This window comes from Balaenoptera ricei, chromosome 4 (assembly GCF_028023285.1).
Source record: "Balaenoptera ricei isolate mBalRic1 chromosome 4, mBalRic1.hap2, whole genome shotgun sequence".
Classification (NCBI taxonomy): domain Eukaryota; kingdom Metazoa; phylum Chordata; class Mammalia; order Artiodactyla; family Balaenopteridae; genus Balaenoptera; species Balaenoptera ricei.
This window is the reverse complement of record NC_082642.1, coordinates 25543131-25549130: the sequence shown is the minus strand read 5'-3', so window position 1 is coordinate 25549130 and position 6000 is coordinate 25543131. Positions and strand designations below refer to the sequence as shown.

The window sequence follows — 6000 nt, the reverse complement described above, 5'->3', positions numbered from 1 at the left end:
CAGGGAGCAGGAGTGAGGGGAAAGGGAGGAAGGCAGAGAAAGAAGGTTCAATCAGTTCAAGGGTGAATTTCCAAGCTGGCCTCCACGTGGTAACAAATGCACTAGTTGCTTGATCTCAGAAAACTGTCTCTTGAGAGGATGTGTGAACAACTGCATCCCCAGACAATCTGTCCTAAGAAATGAGGAGAAGATTTTAGCCTCAGTTTCTACATCTCATTGGTGAAAAATTTCCCCATGGTGCATGAGCTCCTTAACACTTCCAGGTTCTGTATGTGGGGGCACCAACTGGGCCCGTGACCTCTCACACCTCAAAAGCATGAAAGAAGCCAAGAGTGGGAGGCTGGAGCATCCAGCGTGGACAGGAGGGAAGGCTGCAGGGCATGCCTGGGTGGAGCTGACAGGTCCTTTCATACTCAGTTACCCCCGTGGCAGCCAGGACAGAAAAGGTGGTCAAGGGCCTCAGAAATGGTCAAGGCCAAGAGGATCTGAGATGCTGCCTAAGACATGCCTAATGCATATTTGTTTAATAAATATTTACATACATTCACACAAAAAGCACACACATGTACAAACACAATCCCATATAAAAAAAACAACAGTTTTTTAAAAAGACAGTGGTGAAGAGCCAACCACATTTTATTCCCTCCTTTTTTCTTTGATATATGTTTAAAATTTTATATAATAAAGGTGTTTTGATTTTATAATAGGTAAAGTTCATATGGACTGTTTTAGAAAGGGAGGCAGAGTAGGAAAAATTTATTTTCCAAAGTAAAACAAACCAGTGAACGATTATTATTCTGTATTTTACTTGATGGGCACAGACAACATTACCTTCTTTAATGAAGGTTGAATATTTTAAGAGATTGTTTAGAAAAGTATCAATAAGTAGTTTTTTAAATGTGAGAAGGATAACTCTTGCCTTATAATAAAATTAGTTTCCAAGTAATTTTAAAATGTACTTTCTTTATGTATCTTGCTTCATTATTTATTCATTCACTGAATAGCTGTTATTCACCAAATACTTTCTAAGCCCCTATTATGGGCAAGGTCCTTGCCAGTCACTGGTGATAACAAGAAGAATCAGAAAAAATTTCCACCAACTAGGGGCCCATATTGGAATGGTAGATGGGTTATAGCAAAGAAAATTCATACTCACCAAGTACCCAAAAGATTTCTTACTTTTTGCAACCTCCAGAGCAATGAGGTTGGGGCCACATGACTAGTTCTGTCCAAGGAACTGTGAGCAGAAGAGTTGTATGTCACCCTTGGACTAAGGCAACTATGAACTGATGTCCTCTCCCCCTGGAGCGATGATCCTAAGGGCCACATTTTGCTAGATGACATAGCTACAAGAGGGACGAGGACCACAAGACCTGCATCAGACCTTGCATGAATAGGATACAAATCTTTATTGTTCACCACAGATTGAGTACAGACTATTTTCTTGCTTTGGGATCCACACAAAACCTGACAATCTCATGGGTTATTTTTGTCTAGTAAACATAGCAGAGAAACACACCCAAATACAGTGCCACCAAAACCCAAAGAGGCTCACCAAGCGACGTACCTTGTTTTGTGTAGTGTCTCTCACTTTAGAAGGCATAACCTGACATACCTCACACATCAGACCTCTAAAAATTTTACCAATGTAGCAGACTCCTAAACTGTTGCAGTGTTTTTCTTCCACACCTAAGAAGGTGTGACAGAAAGGACATGGCAACATTGTAATGTTCTTCCCAGAAGTTCATTACCCTGGTCTAATCATGAGACAACATCAGACAAACCCAAAGTGAGGTACAGTCTACAGAATATCTGACCAGGACTTTTAAAAAGTGTTAATACAAACAAAAAACCAAAGAAAAAAACAAAACAAAACAAACAAACAAACTCAAGGAAAGACTGAGCAATTGTCAGAGACTGAAGGAGACTAAGAAGACATTACAACTAAATGCAACATGGTACACTGTATTCAGTCCTGGAAAAGAAAAAAGACACTGGTGGAATAACTGGTGAAATCTGAATGAAGTCTTGGTTTGGTTAATAGTGCTGCACTGATGTTTCATAGTTTTGAGAAATATGCCACAGTTACATAAGCTTGTCAACATTAGGGGAAGCTGAGTGAAAGTTATAGGGAACCTCTCTGTACTATCATTACAACTCTTCTGTAACTCTAATATTACTAAAAGATAAAAAGTTTGTAGAAAGGAAGCTGGAAATTTCTGGTTGATAAGACTTGAATATACAGAACCGGAGAAATAAAGGTACATTTGAGAAAGTGCATGTGTGTGTGTATTTTTGTCTATTGTTGTGTCTGTGTGTGACTGTGTGTGGATCTGTGTGTGTGTGGGTGGGTGTCTTTGGGTGTCTCTGGGTATGTGGCTGTGTTTGTGTGCATCTGGTGCAGGCAGGGTGGGTTTACATGAGCACATAGTTCTACCGTGAGGGAATTAATAAACCAAGGCGCCTCCATGAACCTGAGAGTGAGTGCCTCCTTAAATTTTGAGCCCTAGGCACCTTGCTTACCTCACCCTAGATCCAGTCTTTTAATGAAGCTGGCAGGAAGAGCAAAAGAAAAAAAAAAGAAGGGGGCACCTGGATTTGAACCAGAGACCTCTTGATCTGCAGTCAAATGCTCTACCACTGAGCTATACCCCCAGATGCTATTATGCCTCCTATAAGCACTTATTCCAACTTTTATGAGTTTCATCATACTTCATAAATATCTGTGTGGCTGAGATTCCTCCTAGATTTAATTTCATCCCTGATTCCCTTCTAGCCACATCACCTCCTACTTTTCCCAGAGCATGTATATTCATTCTCTTCTCCGAACTTAAAGCTCGGTGCTATATTCTCAGTCTAACTCGCCAGTGTTTAAAATACACCACCAACTGCCCATAAATATCCAGGCACATCAGTGAATGTTGTAAATATCATGTGCTGCCATCAAGTATTGGACATGGAGGTGGTCTTAACTGGGAATCCACAACTGGACTACAGAGGTTCATGTTCAACTCTGAATTACAGGCAAATATTGTATGTGTGCATGGATTGTATATTGTACATGATTTCATCAGATTTTCAAGAGGATCTCATCCAGGTGAACTGTCTCATTTTACAGCTGGAAAAAAATAACAGTTAAGAAGTCCAAAATTCACCTTTGAACACCACTGGTTCCTAGTTCCTTGAGTTCCAGTCTGAGAACTTTCAATCTTGTGTATCTCCAAGATGGAGAAGAAAGGTCAAGGAAATCTCTGTCACTGCAGTAAGTTCTCCCTGATGAAGCCTGGCAGCTGCTGTGAAGCTAAGGAGCCCACAGCCCCCAGAGCTCCAGCTCACAGCTCTCTGAGGGCCGTAGACGACCCTTCCCAGCCGCTCCACTCTGAGGTTCTACAGAAGCTTCAGATTGCAAACCCAGTGCAAACCCCAAACTACACTTGCTGTCTTCCTGCTCAAACCTGCATCTCCTCCTATTTTGCTTTGTTGTGATAATAATAGTCCATATTTACTAAACACTTGCTATGTGCCAGGCTCAGTTCTAGCCATAACTTCCGGCTGAATCATCAGAAAAAATCCCACAAAACAGGTATTATTGTTAGCATACTGATTTTGCAAGTAAGGAAACTGAAGCACAGAGTGGCCATGCAGCTGGGAGGTGGTGGGGCCAGGATTTCAGTGTGGGCTCAGAGCTGGGTGCCAGGCCTGCCTATATAACCATCTGATCAGCCTCCTCCCTGCCTTGGTTGGTGACACCACTGTGTACTGTCATTTGGCCAAAGCATGTAACACAACTCTGGACTTCTTCCAACCTCTCCTCTCCAGTGCCAGTTAATCACTGGGTACTGCTGATTTTAGCTTTGACATCACTTATGCCCACCCCCACCCTTGCACCGCAGTGCCACCACCTCCTAAATGGTCTCCCAGCCTCCACCCCTCACGTCCATCCCCTACTGCTCCCACAGCAGTCATTTTAAAATCAGGTGCATCTAGGCCACTCCTCTTAAAGACCTCCATGATAAACTGCAAGCCTCTCAGCACAACAAGAGTTCTTACATTTTGATCCCTGTCTGCCTCCTCAGCTTCAGCCTCCTCTGCTGACACTCTCCATAGCACATTTTGTGCTCCAGCTGCCTCCAACTGCATCCATCTGGCTCCAGCCTCTGCCCATGCAGTTCTCTCTGCCTGGGACCCAACCCTCACTCACCGCACCCCTGCCTCTCCTCCACCCTCCCTCTGGTGTGATACTGTTCTTCTGTGAGACCCTGACTTGCCATCAGCTCCTCTTGGAAGCCTCCTGTAACCTCCCTCCTCTGGACAGAGGTAATAGCTGTCTCCTCTGCATTCCTGAAGCTGGCCCAGCTCAGTCCAACCCACAGCTGTCTGACTTCTTATTTTACAGGCCTGCTTCCTGGCTGAGAGCACACTGAGTCCAGGGGCTGTGTCTTATTCACTTCTGGGTTCACACTTTGCACAATTCTGGCATATAGTAGGTACTCAATGTATGTCATTCAAGCTGATTTAAAAATGCAGCAGTGCCTGAGCTGCAGGCAGGAGTTAAACCTAGACTAAGGCCTGACCTCTGACCCCAGCCTGGGTCCGGAATGCAGGCACCCAAGGTGGGGTGCTCGCTGCAGGAAATGAACTGGGGGTGGAAAGGTAATAGAAAGTCCTCAAGCTTTAGAACAGGAAAGGAGTGCAGTTACCTAAACTGTAGGCCAGTTCATGTTTATCCACAGCAGTGTTCTGTGAACTAGGACTCTATTCCCTGACTGACCCCAGGGCACTGTAAAGTGTGGGCACCATCACTAAGTTACTGGGTTTGCCCTGCAGCCAAAAGGTTCTAAAAGGCTATGGACAGTCCTAGCACTTTGGGAGCATTGCTAAGTGGAAATTTGTGACAAAGCTTTTAACAGAAGGGAGAACAGAATGAGTAGTATAATGAAGTCATTGAGAAGGTGTTCTCCTAGTTTAAATCCTGGGCCTGTCCTTTGTAGCATCTCCAAGTCTCAGACTCCTTGTGTAAAATGGAGATAATGTATCTTGTAAAATTTTAGTGAGAAATGAAGGAGATAATTAATGTAAAGAACCTAGTCTGCTGCCTGGAATATATACAAGGGACATTAGTTATTATTCAACCAGTCATGAGCTACAGAAGATAATATAGTCAAAATCAATCCATATTCTTCTAAAGCAAAAAGAAAAATGTGCAGGGGGCACCTGGATTTGAACCAGGGACCTCTTGATCTGCAGTCAAATGCTCTACCCCTGAGCTATACCCCCAGTGAAATGGCCTTGTTTTTATAATCTATCTCTCTCTCAGCATTATAGCTCTAAACACCTGCAGTGACTCAGGGAAGCTATAATTAGAGAGAATGTTGCCTGGAAGGAGTCTGGGCATCAGAGAATTTCATTATGAAAAAAGACCTGACTCCTGAGAATTAAGTTCTCTGAGTCTAGAAACTCTCTTAGACTTTCCATACTCAAAGCCTCTTCTGTCTGCCATATCTTATACAAAGTGAACCTCTGTTCCAGGTAAAAATCATCAGGTTTTCCACAAATAGCATCATCAGTATAATGTGATGATTGGATTCCTGTCATGCTTCCTTAGCCACGGCTCCCAGAAACTGAGATCTTCATTGCTCTTCTGATTTCACAGAACTGAGCTCGTAACTGGCACTCAATAGACATTTGTTGCATTAAATTGATGCTGGAAAAAATATGTATAAATAATTGTTTGTGTGAGATAGCTTTTCCAAGACGTGACTGTAAGATGTTTTTACTCACACAAAAACAGATGGCCAAGGAGATACACTCTTATGTAACATAACTTGCCTGATACTTGGAATACTGCCAACTCCAAAATGTCATTTTATGAAGAGAAACAAGATTCCAAATAAGAGCTTCTTAATCAAGTAAATTATTTATCATGGTCTTACCATTCCTTTTCAACTTCCAAACACCACCACAGTTGGAGCAACCTGTATTTCTGGGCATCATAAACAT

At 42.8% G+C, this 6000-nt stretch overlaps 2 non-coding genes across 2 annotated transcripts; both read right to left on the bottom strand.

Moving 5' to 3' along the window:
* Nucleotides 1-2583: 2583 nt before the first annotated feature.
* Nucleotides 2584-2655, bottom strand: TRNAC-GCA (transfer RNA cysteine (anticodon GCA)). Its single transcript has one exon. It is a non-coding gene; the product is annotated as a tRNA-Cys (tRNA).
* A 2550-nt stretch (nt 2656-5205) lies between these two features.
* On the bottom strand, nt 5206-5277 carry TRNAC-GCA (transfer RNA cysteine (anticodon GCA)). The gene has a single exon. It is a non-coding gene; the product is annotated as a tRNA-Cys (tRNA).
* Between the last annotated feature and the right edge of the window lie 723 nt (nt 5278-6000).